Source organism: Oncorhynchus clarkii, chromosome 5 (assembly GCF_045791955.1).
Source record: "Oncorhynchus clarkii lewisi isolate Uvic-CL-2024 chromosome 5, UVic_Ocla_1.0, whole genome shotgun sequence".
Classification (NCBI taxonomy): domain Eukaryota; kingdom Metazoa; phylum Chordata; class Actinopteri; order Salmoniformes; family Salmonidae; genus Oncorhynchus; species Oncorhynchus clarkii.
The window spans coordinates 43386224-43402390 of NC_092151.1; the positions used below are offsets into that span (position 1 = coordinate 43386224).

A 16167-nucleotide genomic window follows, 5' to 3' on the forward strand; every position below is an offset into this window, starting at 1 on the left:
ACAAGGAGAGGACCCGACTCCGGCGGAAGTCGTGACAGTAACCCCCTTGACACGCGGTTCCAGCAGCGCACCGACGCCGGCCTTGGGGACGACCCGGAGGGCGAGGCGCAGGGCGATCCAGACGGAGACGGTGGAACTCCCGCATCATTGAAGGGTCCAACACGTCCTCCACTGGAACCCAGAACCTCTCCTAAGGACCGTACCCCTCCCACCCCACGAGGTACTGAAGGCCCCTCGCCCGATGCCCGATGCCTCCAGTATAGAGCGAACGGAGTACGCCGGGGCCCCATCGAGGGGGCGGAGGAACCTCCCGCACCTCAGACTGCTGGAGCGAGCCAACCACCACCGGCCTGAGGAGAGACACATGGAACGAGGGGTTAATATGGTAATCAGGGGTAGCTGTAACCTATAACAAACCTTGTTCTCTCTCCTCAGTACTTTAAATGGCCCCACAAACCGCGGACCCAGCTTTCGGCAGGGCAGGTGGAGGGGCAGGTTTCGGGTCACTGTGGTGACGGTCTGCGCTGGTTTTCTGGCGCAGTACGGCCAGCTGGAGGTGAACATGGGCGGCGTCCCATGTCTCCTCCATGCACCTGAACCAGACGTCCACTGCAGGAGCCTCGGTCTGACTCTGATGCCACGGCACCAGAACCGGCTGGTATCCCAGTACGCACTGGAAGGGGGAGAGGTTAGTGGATGAGTGGCGGAGCGAGTTCTGAGCCATCTCGGCCCAGGGCACGAACGCTGCCCACTCCCCCAGCCGATCCTGGCAATACGACCGCAGAAACTTGCCCACATCCTGGTTCACTCTCCCACCTGCCCATTAATCAGAGGGAGGAGACAGCAGGACTTAGAGAACCGATCCACAACGACCAGGATCGTGGTGTTTCCCTGTGGGGGGGGAATCGACTGACAGGTGCGACCAAGGTAGTTTCCCTCTGGGCAGGTGCCTAGGAGCCTTACACTGGGCGCACACAGAGCAGGAGGAAACATAAACCCACGTCCTTGGCCAAGGTAGGCCACCAGTGCTTCCCAACCAAACAGTGCACCGTCCGACCGATCGCAGGATGACCAGAGGAGGTTGACGTGTGGGCCCAATAGATCAACCGGTCACGGACAGTAGATGGAACGTACAGACGACCAGCAGGATACTGGAGGGGATCGGGCTCTGCAGGTAACGCCTGCTCAATGTCCAGCTGCCACACTACCGCCACCATCAGGCAGGAGGCCGGGAGTATGGGAGTGGGATCCATGGGCCGCTCCTCTGTGTCATACAGTTGGGACAGTGGAACGTTGTGTAGAAAATCATTTTAGAAAATCATTTTGCCTTCACGTTTTGGGAACCTGGTCTGTAGGAAAGGGAAAAAACAAAACGGGTGAAAAACATGGCCCACCTTGCCTGGCGAGGGTTCAGTCTCCTCGCTGCCCTGATGTACTCCAGATTGCGGTGGTCAGTCCAGATGAGGAAAGGGTGTTTAGCCCCCTCCAGCCAATGTCTCCATGCCTTCAAAGCCTTGACAACAGCCAACAGCTCCCGATCCCCCACGTAATAGTTTCGCTCCGCCGGGCTGAGCTTCTTCGAGAAGAAGGCACAGAGGCGGCGCTTCGGTGGCGTACCGGAGCCCTGAGAGAGCACGGCTCCTATCCTAGCCTCGGACGCGTCCACCTCCACTATGAACGCCAAATAGGGACCTGGATGGGCCAGCACGGGAGCCGAGGTAAACAGAGCCCTCAGGTGAACAAAAGCCCTGTCCGCCTCACCCGACCACCGCAAACGATCCGATGATGAGTAGGGCGTTTCCACATCAAGAGGTATACGGATAATTCCTCGATAAATTACTTTTCAATTTTTTTATTATCAAAACATACTTCCTTGTAATTTCATCTTTGACAATTTTTTCATGTTTGAATCTGTTATTCTATGGACTAATACGATTAAGGACAAATTCAATGTTTAATCAGATGTACTCTACCGTTCAAAAGTTTGAGATCACTAAGAAATGTCCTTGTTTGTGAAAGAAAAGTGTTTTTTTTGTCCATAGCATCAAATTGATCAGAAATACAGTGTAGACATTGTTAATGTTGTAAATGCCTATTGTAGCTGGAAACTGCAGATTTTTGATGGAATAGTTATATAGGCGTAGAGAGGCCCATTATCAGCAACCATCACTCCTGTGTTCCAATGGAACGTTGTGTTAGAAAATAATTTTGCAATTATGTTAGCACAGCTGAAAACTGTTGTCCTGATTAAAGAAGCAATAAAGTTGGCCTTATTTAGACTAGTTGAGTATCTGGAGCATCATCATTTGTGGGTTCGATTACAGGCTCAACAAATAACTTTCTTCTGAAACCCGTCAGTCTATTCTTGTTCTGAGAAATGAAGGCTATTCCATGCGAGAAATTTCCAAGAAACTGAAGATCTCATACAATGCTGTGTACTACTCCCTTCACAGAACAGCGCAAACTGGCTCTAACCAGAATAGAAAGAGGAGTGGGGTGCCCCGGTGCACAACTGAGAAAGAGGACAAGTACATTAGTGTCTAGTTTGAGAAACAGATGTCTCACAAGTCCTCAACTGGCAGCTTCTTTAAATAGTACCCACAAAAACAAAGACATTTCTAAGTGACCTCAAACTTTTGAATGGTAGTGTGTATATGTATGTATGTATGTATGTATGTATGTGTGTGTGTATGTGTGTGTGTGTGTGTGTGTGTGTGTGTGTGTGTGTGTGTGTTTGTGTGTGTGTATATATATATATATATATATATATATATATATATATATATATGGCATTCTCTCAACCAGCTTCATGAGGAATACTCTTCCAACAGTCTTGAAGGAGTTCCCATATATGCTGAGCACTTGTTGGCTACATTTCCTTCACTCCGCGGTTCAACTCATTCCAAACCATCTAAATTGGGTTGAGATCGGGTGATTGTGGAGGTCATGTCAACTGATGCAGCATCCATCACTCTCCCTGGTCAAATAGCCCTTAAACAGCAAAGCACCCCCACACCATCAAACCTCCTTGTCCATACTTCACGGTGGGAACCACACATGTGGAGATCATCCGTTCACCTACTCTGCATCTACCAAAAATCTCACATTTGGACTCATCAGACGAAGAACAGATTTCCACTGATCTAATGTCCATTGCTCGTGTTGAGATGTGTCTGCTACTTGAACTCTGTGAAGCATTGATTTGGGCTGCAATTTATGAGGCTGGTAACTCTAAGGATCTTATCCTCTGTAGCAGAGGTAACTCCGGATCTTCCTTTCCTGTGGCGATCCTCATGTGAACCAGTTTCATCATAGCGCTCAATGGTTTTTGCGACTGCACTTGAAGAAACTTTCAAAGTTCTTAAAATGTTCTGGATTGACTGACCTTCATGTCTTAAAGTAATGATGGACTGTTGTTTCTCTATGCTTATTTGAGCTTGTCATAACATGGATGTTGTATTTTACCAGATAGGGCTTTCTGCTGTAACCACTCATAACATGTCAAAACACAACTGATTTGCTCAAACGCATTAAGAAGAAATTAACTTTTAACAATGCATTCCAGATCACTACCTCATGAAGCTGGTTGAGAGAATGCCAAGAGTATGCAAAGCTATCATCAAGGCAAAGGGTGGCTACTTTGAAGAATCTCAAATATGTAATAGTTTGATGTTTTCAGTAGAGAGAGAGACAGAGAGAGAATGAGAGAAGTCATGCAGGAGAACAGCTCCTGACCTGTTATAACATTCTGGTTGTTAAGAGTGAGATTAACAAGACTAAATTGCAAAAAATGCATAGGCAATCAAATTGTACAACTGAAGATCATAACAGGAGGAAAAGATTGACACGAGAGTGAGTTAAAAAACCAATCTTAATCGCGCTAGCTAGCCAAATATAAATGTGTCAGCTAGCTTACTTTAGCTCCAACTGTTTGCTGGTGGTAACCATATCAACATGGCCAATGAGGCAGCGCTAGCAGCACCAGCAGCAGCAGTGACTGAGCGACTTTCCCCCTATTTTTTTAAATAATTTCCAGCAGAAATCAAATCAGAGAAGGAAAGAATCCATTTTAAACACAGAATTCTGAGGGAGAACCCGGAAACTGTTTGCGGACTGCTCATGCAACAGGACTGTTCCAAACCTGTTATTTTACACAGACCACCCTACTGCCTGGCATACAGCGGTAACCAGGCATTTCAGCTGCAAGACAAAGAAAGGCATCTGCAAGAGAAGACAAATCCACATTTTTGAGGACAGCAAGAAGGATAAGGAAAACAGGTTTCTGACGGTAAACATGTACCAGAACGGAACTGTCATGGTCCAGGGCAGTGAGGCTGCACTTAGCTATTTTGTGCAGGACTTCTCCACACTAAAGAAGAGCGAAAACCAAAAAAGACCCACGAACTCTCCAACAGCAGGAGCCCAGACCCACACAACAGGTCTATCCTCCCCCCTGCCTGCCTACGACCACCAGAGCCAAGATCACACCACCATCAGCCTGCTGAAGGAGCAGCCCCCGAGCTACACCACCTCCAGCCCAGACACAGAGCTTCTTCAGGGCCAGATCAATCAGTGCAGGACCCACCTGAAGAACTCTGTCCAGGAGCTGAGACAGAGCCTTACCACAGCGCTTGAGGAGGTAAAGGCCACCATGAGGAGAGAACTAGTGCAGGTAAAGGAGGAGATGGCAAAGGAGGTCACAGTGTCTCCTGACCCCTCCTGTCTCAGCCTCCAGTATTTATGCTGCAGTAGTTTATGTGTCGGGGGGCTAGGGTCAGTTTGTTACATCTGGAGTACTTCTCCTGTCTTATCCGGTGTCCTGTGTGAATTTAAGTATGCTCTCTCTAATTCTCTCTTTCTCTCTTTCAATTGGAGGACCTGAGCCCTAGGACCATGCCTCAGGACTACCTGGCATGATGACTCCTTGCTGTCCCCAGTCCACCTGGCCGTGCTGCTGCTCCAGTTTCAACTGTTCTGTCTGCGGCTATGGAATCCTGACCTGTTCACCGGACGTGCTACCTGTCCCAGACCTGCTGTTTTCAACTCTCTAGAGACAGCAGGAGCGGTAGAGATACTCTTAATGATCGGCTATGAAAAGCCAACTGACATTTACTCCTGAGGTGCTGACTTGCTGCACCCTCGACAACTACTGTGATTATTATTATTTGACCATGCTGGTCATTTATGAACATTTGAACATCTTGGCCATGCTCTGTTATAATCTCCACCCGGCACAGCCAGAAGAGGACTGGCCACCCCTCATAGCCTGGTTCCTCTCTAGGTTTCTTCCTAGGTTTTGGCCTTTCTAGGGAGTTTTTCCCAGCCACCGTGCTTCTACACCTGCATTGCTTGCTGTTTGGGGTTTTAGGCTGGGTTTCTGTACAGCACTTTGAGATATCAGCTGATGTACGAAGGGCTATTTAAATCAATTTGATTTGATTTGAGTTAGAGCATAGAGAACATACTCTAGAGCCTCCCAGTGTCACGCCCTGATCTTAGAGAGCCGTTTTATTTCTCTATTTGGTTAGGTCAGGGTGTGATGTGGGGTGGGCATTCTATTTTTTGTTTTCTAGGTTTCTTTATTTCTATGTTTTGGGTATGGTTTTGGGTATGGTGAACCGGGTATGGTTCACAATCAGGGACAACTGTCTATCATTGTCTCTGATTGGGAATCATACTTAGGTAGCCCTTTTTCCCTCCTTTCAGGGTGGGTAGTTATCTTTGTTTGTGGCACTTAGCCCTGTAAGCTTCACGGTTGTTTCTTTCGTTAGTTGTTTTGTTGGCGACATTTTAAAATAGAATAAACTGTACGCTCACTACGCTGTACTTTGGTCCACTTCTTTTGATGGCCGTGACACCCAGAGAGAAGCTGCAGCCCTTCACCACCCCTAACACCTCCACTGACCCACTCTCATCCACAACCCCTTCCCATACCAACCACCCTTTACTCACACCCCCAGTCAACAAGGAAGCGGGGACACCAACTACAGAGAGAAGCTTCCTGGGCCCCCTGACACCCCCCCCCCCCCCCCCACCACGTACACAGACCCTGTTTCCAAGCCCCACACCGTAAACCCACTACTCTGGTAAAACCCACTGAGGTGGCCAAACTCTTCCCGCACCATAAGGTGTCCAAAATATGGTGCCCAAAAACACAGGATGCACTCCACATCCGGTCCCAGCCTGACTTTGGCACACCAGGCCACATTATTATTCACACCGGCCCCCACAACCTGCGAGAGGAGCAGGAGAGAGTAGGCAGCCTGGTCAACAGAGTAGCAGAGAGGGCCTTTGAGTGGTTCCCCAACTCCCACATCACCATCTCCACTCTGCCACCCCGCAAAGACTTTAATTCCCATACCATTCAGAAACTTAACGCTGACGTCAGAGGGTGTGGACTACTCCCGAATATGCACATTGCTCACCCAACAATCACTACAGAGCATCTGCACGACCACTCCTACCTGAGGAAGCAGACAGTAAGAATGTTTGCCAAGTCTCTAAAGGGTGTGACACTTGGTAGACAAACACCCCATGCCGCACTGGACAGAGGACCCCCCAGAGAACCCTACCAGACCACTGCACCACCAAGGAGCCCCAGGCCCCTTCAACGCCCCACCAGACCCAGCACACCCCACAGGTCCTACCCTCCACCAGAGCATCACCACTTCCATCGGCTTAGCCAGACTGGACCGGGCCCAGCCTACTAACCTGCACCAGACCACCACCTCTACCAGACCAGACAGGAAGCCCCCCTGCCCAGACCTGGCCCCCCTCCACTCCACCGGGCACAACAGCAGGACCAGCGCAGCTATGCGGAGGTCCTCAGAGGACAAGAGAACCCTGTAGGATTGAGTGAGATTAAACAGTACATCTGCACTAAACGCACACACACACACACCTGTTGAACTAAAAGTTTACTTGTTCAATGAGTATATATATATACACGGTGTATATATATACAGCAACTGTTTGCTGTTATCCTGTTCATCACATTCTTAACAACTTCTGACTGTGCTATTCTTTCTTCTTGCAACATGAAATCGCTATCAGTTAACATGTGGAACATTCAGGGCCTAAACTCATCAACCTTTGGACTGAAGAGTTTAGCATTGGAGTTCCAAAAATATTTTTAAGATGTTGACGTCATCGTCCTGCAGGAGACATGGTGTAAAGCAGACGTTGTCACTTACTGTCCCACAGGATACAAGGTAATTGAGTCGTCATAGAAACACAGCTCTGTCAATAGAGGCAGAGACTCTGGAGGATTGATCATTTGGTACAAATTCGACTACAAAATCGAATTGATCCCCTCAAAATTGGTAAATATCACAACTGGATCAAACTGAAAAAATAATTTGTACTGACAGAAAAAAAATGTGTTCCTTTGCGCAATATATAAAGTGCCTTGCGAAAGTATTCGGCCCCCTTGAACTTTGCGACCTTTTGCCACATTTCAGGCTTCAAACATAAAGATATAAAACTGTATTTTTTTTGTGAAGAATCAACAACAAGTGGGACACAATCATGAAGTGGAACGACATTTATTGGATATTTCAAACTTTTTTAACAAAATTATTCAGCCCCTTTACTTTCAGTGCAGCAAACTCTCTCCAGAAGTTCAGTGAGGATCTCTGAATGATCCAATGTTGACCTAAATGACTAATGATGATAAATACAATCCACCTGTGTGTAATCAAGTCTCCGTATAAATGCACCTGCACTGTGATAGTCTCAGAGGTCCGTTAAAAGCGCAGAGAGCATCATGAAGAACAAGGAACACACCAGGCAGGTCCGAGATACTGTTGTGAAGAAGTTTAAAGCCGGATTTGGATACAAAAAGATTTCCCAAGCTTTAAACATCCCAAGGAGCACTGTGCAAGCGATAATATTGAAATGGAAGGAGTATCAGACCACTGCAAATCTACCAAGACCTGGCCGTCCCTCTAAACTTTCAGCTCATACAAGGAGAAGACTGATCAGAGATGCAGCCAAGAGGCCCATGATCACTCTGGATGAACTGCAGAGATCTACAGCTGAGGTGGGAGACTCTGTCCATAGGACAACAATCAGTCTATCAGTATATTGCACAAATCTGGCCTTTATGGAAGAGTGGCAAGAAGAAAGCCATTTCTTAAAGATATCCATAAAAAGTGTTGTTTAAAGTTTGCCACAAGCCACCTGGGAGACACACCAAACATGTGGAAGAAGGTGCTCTGGTCAGATGAAATCAAAATTGAACTTTTTGGCAACAATGCAAAACGTTATGTTTGGCGTAAAAGCAACACAGCACATCACCCTGAACACACCATCCCCACTGTCAAACATGGTGGTGGCAGCATCATGGTTTGGGCCTGATTTTCTTCAGCAGGGACAGGGAAGATGGTTAAAATTGATGGGAAGATGGATGGAGCCAAATACAGGACAATTCTGGAAGAAAACCTGATGGAGTCTGCAAAAGACCTGAGACTGGGACGGAGATTTGTCTTCCAACAAGACAATGATCCAAAACATAAAGCAAAATCTACAATGGAATGGTTCAAAAATAAACATATCCAGGTGTTAGAATGGCCAAGTCAAAGTCCAGACCTGAATCCAATTGAGAATCTGTGGAAAGAACTGAAAACTGCTGTTCACAAATGCTCTCCATCCAACCTCACTGAGCGCGAGCTGTTTTGCAAGGAGGAATGGGAAAAAATTTCAGTCTCTCGATGTGCAAAACTGATAGAGACATACCCCAAGCGACTTACAGCTGTAATCGCAGCAAAAGGTGGCGCTACAAAGTATTAACTTAAGGGGGCTGAATAATTTTGCACGCCCAATTTTTCAGTTTTTTATTTGTTAAAAAAGTTTGAAATATCCAATAAATGTCGTTCCACTTCATGATTGTGTCCCACTTGTTGTTGATTCTTCACAAAAAAATACAGTTTTATATCTTTATGTTTGAAGCCTGAAATGTGGCAAAAGGTCGCAAAGTTCAAGGGGGCCCCGAATACTTTCGCAAGGCACTGTATCCCCACTCAGAATCCCCATATTACTCAGAGGAGATAACTCTCTCTTAGATAACTTTCTGGATACCACATCCACTCACAGTAAAGAAGGTTAGCAGTAGAAAACATCAACTATATATTCAGGCAAACGGCAAAAGAAGCACAACTGAAATTGATAACAAAAAAGACCACAGAGGACAACTGGTTTGAAGCAGATTGTATAACTATTAGGAAAGAACTTAGGACACTATCAAACCAAAAGTACAGAGACCCAAATAATGGTGAAGTACGCCTTCATTACTGTGAGACTTTAAAACTCTAGAAATTTACACTCATAACCAAAAAAGCACAGTACAACAACAAGCAGCGGAGGAGTCCATAAACAAACAACTTCTGGCAAAATTTGAAAATAATCTAAAAATCAAAACAAGAGGAACTAGAGATACAAAATAGTGACATATGGACAACCCATTTTAAAACACTCTACAACACAGTTCAAAGTGACACAAAAATTCATTAGAAGTTGAATGGAAAGCTATAAAGGCCTATCAAAATCCATTGGACTCCCCAATTACTGACCAGGAGCTCTATAAGAAACTTCAGTCCCTCAAATGTAAAAAGCATGCGGACCTGATGGCATCCTAAATGAGATGCTCAAATTCATTAGCGCAAAATGTCAATTGGCTATTTTAAAACGGTTTAATTTGATCCTGAGTGTAGGTTATTTCCCTGACATCTGGAATCAAGGACTCATAAACCCAATCTTTAAGAACGGAGACAAATTTGAACCTAACAATTACAGAGGCATTTGTGTGAACAGTAACCTGGGCAAGGTTTTCTGTAATGTTATAATAATGTATTACAAAAGTAATTTGAAATGTTTTGGCAAAGTTTACAGGTACCTTTTGAGATATTTTGTAGTCACGTTGCGCAAGTTGGAACCGGTGTTTTTCTGGATCAAACGCGCCAAATAAATGGACATTTTGGATATATATCGACGGAATTAATCGAACAAAAGGACCATTTGTGATGTTTATGGGACATATTGGAGTGCCAACAGAAGAAGCTCGTCAAAGGTAAGGCATGAATTATATTTTTATTGCTGCGTTTTGTGTCACGCCTGCAGGGTTGAAATATGTTCTCTCTTTGTTTATGGAGGTGCTACCCTCAGATAATAGCATAGTTTGCTTTCGCCGAAAAGCCTTTTGAAATCTGGATTCACAATACGTGTAGCTTTAATTTGGTATCTTACATGTGTGATTTCATGAAAGTTTGATTTTTATAGTAATTTATTTAATTTTGGCGCTCTGCATTTTCATTGGCTTTTGGCCAGGTGGGACGCTAGCGTTCCACATATCCCAGAGAGGTTAATAAGCACAATGTCTTGAGTAAAAGCCAAATTGGATTTATACTAAAACATCGCATGAACAATTATAATCTCAGCAATAAAAGAAACATCCCTTTTCAAGGACCCTGTCTTTCAAAGATAATTAGTAAAAATCCAAATAACTTCACAGATCTTCATAGTAAAGGGTTTAACCTCTCTTGGGCTAGGGGGCAGTATTTTGACATCCGGATGAAACGCGTGCCCAAAGTAAACTATAGAAAACACTCAAACATTTCTAAAACTGTTAAAATGATGTATGTGGGTATAACAGAACTGATATGGCAAGCGAAACCCCGAGGACAAACCACCCCCCCCCCCCCCCCCAAAGAAAATTCAGCCTTCCACAATTTTCAATGGCTACCACTTTTATTATAAGGCCAAGTCCTCCCAGATTTCAGTTCCTATGGCTTCCACTAGATGTCAACAGTCTTTAGAAAGAGTTTCAGGCTAGTTTTTGGAAAAATTAGCCAGAAATTGTAGTTTTTCTAAATGTCTCCCATTTTGGCTGTAGTGTTTCCAAGCGTGTGGAAGAGAGTGCATTCTTTGGTATTTTTCTCCGGTAAAGACAATAACGATAAAGAAAATTGAATTGAGAGAGAGGAAGAGAGCTCCTGAGTTCTTCTGCAAAGAAGATAGAATTAGAGTTGGATAAATGTAGATAAACTTTCCTTTTTTAGAAGGATTTATACAGGATACTAACCTCAACATTAAAACCTTTAATCCATATTAAAATTCCATTACTAAAACCTTGATTTTTTTTTAAATGTGCTAAATGGATTATTACTACCAAGGACTATCAAGAAAAAACTTCTAACAAACCAAAAACTGCAGAAGAAACACAGCGGAACCTGGAAATACCATCCAACACAAAACTGAGTGAGTAATATTCAGTCTGAAGCTACTTCTGAAACCAAAGAGTAGGTCATTTTGTTACATAAAGCTAAGTAAATATGTATACTAAGCTACCAAGCTGCTAGGACAGAACAGACCCAGCAGCAATTTCAATTAGCACTGAAGTGTGAAGTCCGTTGTGTAAACTCTTGAGCCCCACAATGGCAGGAGAGTTTCTTAGCCCCCTCCCCCCCCTGCCCAAATGTAGAGGCCTATGAAGCCCCAATGGCTTATCCATGTCCAGAGGTCATTACAATGCAGTACCTCATGGAAATTAAAAATATCCCTGCAAAAAAAAGCTCTTCAAGGACAATCCAGACATGTGTACAAGTCTGGTACACTAATGGTGCAGGGCATCCTCATGCAGTTCCAGCAGAACTTTTATGGGATTAAAGAGAGAGCACAGCAGGAAAAGCTCTCTCTCTGTGATGACTCCCCCATCCTGAGTGAGTCTGATCACACCTCTTCAAACTGTCCTGCAGACGAGGATTGTCATCCTCCCAGCACTGAACACACCCTGGTCCCATAACTGCACTGCTCCTCCATCAGTGAGGAGATAAATTCACAGAGCTGGAGAGAGACATGGTGGAGTTCAGAGAGCTAGCCCACACAATACAAACAGGACAAGCCCACAAAACAGACCAGCACAACAACACCCCCTAACAAGACCAGGAGGACAGAAGGTGGAGATGGATGACTGTCTGAGAGAGATGGATGCTCTACAGACTGAGGTGAGAGAACTTGAAGAGGCACACATGGCACTGAAGGACAAGATCAGAAAGCTGAGGTATGACAGAGAGCATAGTCCCCCCCCCCCCCCCCCCCCCGAATGGCGCAGCGGTCTAAGGCACTGCCTCTCAGTGCTAGAGATTTCACTACAGACCCTGGATCGATTCCAGGCTGTATCACAACCGGATGTGATTGGGAGTCCCATAGGGCGGCGCACAATTGGCACAGCATCACCTGGGTTAAGGTTTGTTCTTAACTGACTTGTCTAGTTAAATAAAGGTTCAATAAAAAAATAAAATAAATAATAATAAATCCACTGAGGACACACAAAAGCCAGAGATTGTGTTCCTCATGGATTCAAAAGGCAAATATATTCAAGAGGATACTATTTTTCCCAAACACAAAGTGGCTAAACTCTGGTGCCCAAACATTAGACATGGCCTGGAGCTGTTATCAGAGGACAGACTAGGGTCCCCCAGCCACATCATAATTCACATGGGCACAAATGACTTGAGGGCCCAGCAGGAAATTGAGGCAAAAGCACTCAAGGGAGTGATTGAAAAGGTTTCTTCCACTTTCCCCAATGCACTAGTGGTTATCTCCACCCTGCTACCACAAAAATACTTTCACCTTGCCACCATAAGGCGAGTGAACGCAAGCACCTCAAAACCTAATCTTACCTGGCCCAACACTCCACCCTTGACTTGAACAGCCTTTACGACCAAGTCCACCTCTACAAAGCAGCAATCCCAACTTTTGCCAGGACCCTGAAGGAAGTCACCCTCAACCCTAGCCCCAGCACCACACACTGGAGCAACAGAGCAACGGACACCCCGCTCAGACCAGCGAGACACCCCCCAGACCTGCCAGACCCCCTCCTGAAGGACCTGCACCGAGAGAACCCACGCCAAGAGGACCTACACCCAGACCACAGCATCACCAGCCACATCCAAAACCAGCTACGACCACCCCAAGCAAACCCTAGCCACACCCTATATAAGTCCCCATATCAGACCAATGCCCCTTCTGCCCACCCCATGACCCCGCCCCTGCAACAAGGACCTCAATATGACAGCAGAACATATGCCCAGGCCGTAAGCAGAGCAACAGGCCCAACCCCCACTATTACTCCCGCCCAAGCCCCATCCGGTGACCTAAGATGCTCAACACAATCTGCTTACACCTACTATGATGGTCCAGGCCTAAACCACACAAAAACAATACCAGACACTAAGTAAAAGCTTTGTGTTTCAATCTCGTCCTGGAATATACAAGGTCATCTTCCTTTGGCCTAAAGAGCAGGAACACAGACTTCCTCAAAGAAATTTGAAATACAGACATTGTTATCTTACAAGAAACATGGTTTAAAGGAGACAGACCCACTGGTTGCCCTCTAAGTTACAGAGAGCTGGAAGTCCCATCCACCAAACTACCCGGTGTTAAACAGAGGAGACTCAGAGGGTATGCTAATTTGGAATAGAGCAGACATAACCCACTGTATTAAATTAATCAAAAGAGGAACATTTTACATCAGGCTAGAAATGAATAAGGAAATTATCTCAACAGAGAACAATTTCCTCATGTATGCTACCTATATCAAATCAAATTTATTGGTCACATACACATGGTTAGCAGATGTTATTGCGAGTGTAGCGAAATATTTATGCTTATAATTCTGACAGTGCAGCAATATCTATCAAGTAATATATTTAACAATTCCACAACAAAAACCTAATACACACACATCTAAGTAAAGGAATGGAAAAATAATATGTAAATATATGGATGAGCAATGTCAGAGTTGTATAGGCTAAGATGCAATATATAGTATAGAATACAGTATATACATATGAGATGAGTAATGCAAGATATGTAAACATTGTTAAAGTGTTGTTATTAAAGTGACTAGTGTTCCATTTATTAAAGTGACCAATGATTTCAAGTCTGTATATAGGCAGCAGCCTCTCTGTGCTAGTGATGGCTGTTAACAGTCTGATGGCCTTTAGATAGAAGCTGTTTTTCAGTCTCTCGGTCCCAGCTTTGATACACCTGTACTGACCTCGCCTTCTGGATGATTACGAGCCAAGGAACTTAAAACTTTCCACCTTCTCTACTGCTGTCCCGTCGATGTGGATAGGGGAGTGCTCCCTCTGCTGTTTCCTGAAGTCCACGATCATCTCCTTTGTTTTATTGATGTTGAGTGAGAGGTTATTTTCCTGACACCACACTCCGAGAGCCCTCACCTCCTCCCTGTATGCTGTCTCGTCATTATTGGTAATCAAGCCTACTACTGTTGTGTTGTCTGCAAACTTGATGATTGAGTTGGAGGCTTGCATGGCCACGCAGTCGTGGTTGAACTGGGAGTACAGGAGGGGGCTCTTAACCAACCATGCAATTATTATTTTTTTCTTGCGTTGTTCATAACTTGTTTTGTACATAATGTTGCTGTTACCATCTCTTATGACCGAAAAGAGCTTCTGGACAACAGAACTACGATTGCTCACCTCAAACTGGACGAAGAGTTCTTCTTCAGTGAGTCGGACAGGAGGGATCTAATACAGACACCCAACCATGCCAGATCCCTGTTATTCACTGGAGAAGGAAACCGAGATTTCACTGAAAGAGATCGGGGTGCCTTGTGAGGATCAGGCGACGAGTGGCAAATTTGTCCTTGCAGTCCGTCCTGCTAGCTAACGTTCAATCGCTGGAAATAAATGGGACGAACTGAAAGCACGTTTATCCTACCAATGGGGCATTAAAAACGGTAATATCTTATGTTTCACTGTGTCATGGTTGATCGACGACATTAAGAACATACATGGCGGGTTATACACTCTATCGGTAGGACAGAACAGCAGCCTCTGGTATGACACGGGGCGGGGGCCTATGCATTTATGTAAACAACAGCTGGTGCATGATATCTAAGGAAGTCTTGAGGTTTTGTTCGCCTGAGGTAGAGTATCTCATGATAATCTGTAGACCACACTATCTACCTAGAGAGTTTTCATATGTATTTTTCGTAGCTGTCTACATACCACCACAGACTGATGCTGGCACTAAAACCACAGTCAATGAGATGTATACCGCCATAAGCAAACAGGAAAACACTCATCCAGAGGCGTCGCTCCTAGTGGCCGGGGAGTTTATTGCAGGGAAACAGCATGTTAAATGTGCATCCAGAGGGAAAACAATTCTTGACCACCATTACTCCGCACACAGAGAGCTCTCCCTCTCCCTCCATTTGGCAAATCTGACCATAATTCTATCCTCCTGATTCCTGCTTACAAGCAAAAATTAAAGCAGGAAGCACCAGTGACCAGTCTATAAAAAAGTGGTCAGATGAAGCAAATGCTAAACTACGGGACTGTTTTTCTAGCACAGACTGGAATATGTTCCCGGGATTCTTCCGATGGCATTGAGGAGTACACCACACCAGTCACTTGTTTTATCAATAAGTGCATCGAGGACGTCATCCCCACAGTCACTGTACATACATAACCCAACCAGAAGCCATGGATTACAGGCAACATTAGCACTGAGCTAAAGGGTAGAGATACAGCTTTCAAGGAGCGGGATTCTAACCCGGAAGCTTATAAGAAATACCGCTATGCCGTCCGACGAACCATCAAACAGGCAAAGCATCAATACAGGACTAAGATCAAAATGTACTACACCGGCTCCGAAACTCATCGGATGTGTCAGGGCCTGCAAACTATTACAGACTACACAGCCGAGAGCTGCCCAGTGACAGAAGCTTACCAGACGAGCTAAATGACTTCTATGCTCGCTTTGAGGCAAGTAACACTGAAACATACATGAGAGCATCGACTGTGTGATCACGCTCTCTGCAGCAGATGTGAGTAAGACCTTTAAACAGGTCAACATTCACAAGCCGCAGTGTACGCCGAGCATTCGCTGACCAACTGGCAAGTGTCTTCACTGACATTTTCAACCTCTCCCTGTCTGAGTCTGTAATATAAACATGTTTCAAGCAGACCACCATAGTCCCTGTTCCCAAGAACACTAAGGTCACGTCTGTAGCCATGAAATGCTTTGAAAGGCTGGTCATGACTCACATCAACACCATTATCCCAGAAACTCTAGACCCACTCCAATTTGCATACCACACCAACAGATCCACAGATGATGAACTCCACACTGCCCTTTCAC

The 16167-nt window shown here is 45.2% G+C and overlaps 1 protein-coding gene across 1 annotated transcript in view; it reads right to left on the reverse strand.

Annotated features, from left to right (window-relative positions):
• The window catches only part of LOC139410049 (contactin-associated protein-like 4), a 199643-nt gene that overhangs the window by 109219 nt on the left and 74257 nt on the right, over nucleotides 1-16167 (reverse strand). The gene's annotated exons all lie outside the window — the stretch shown is intronic.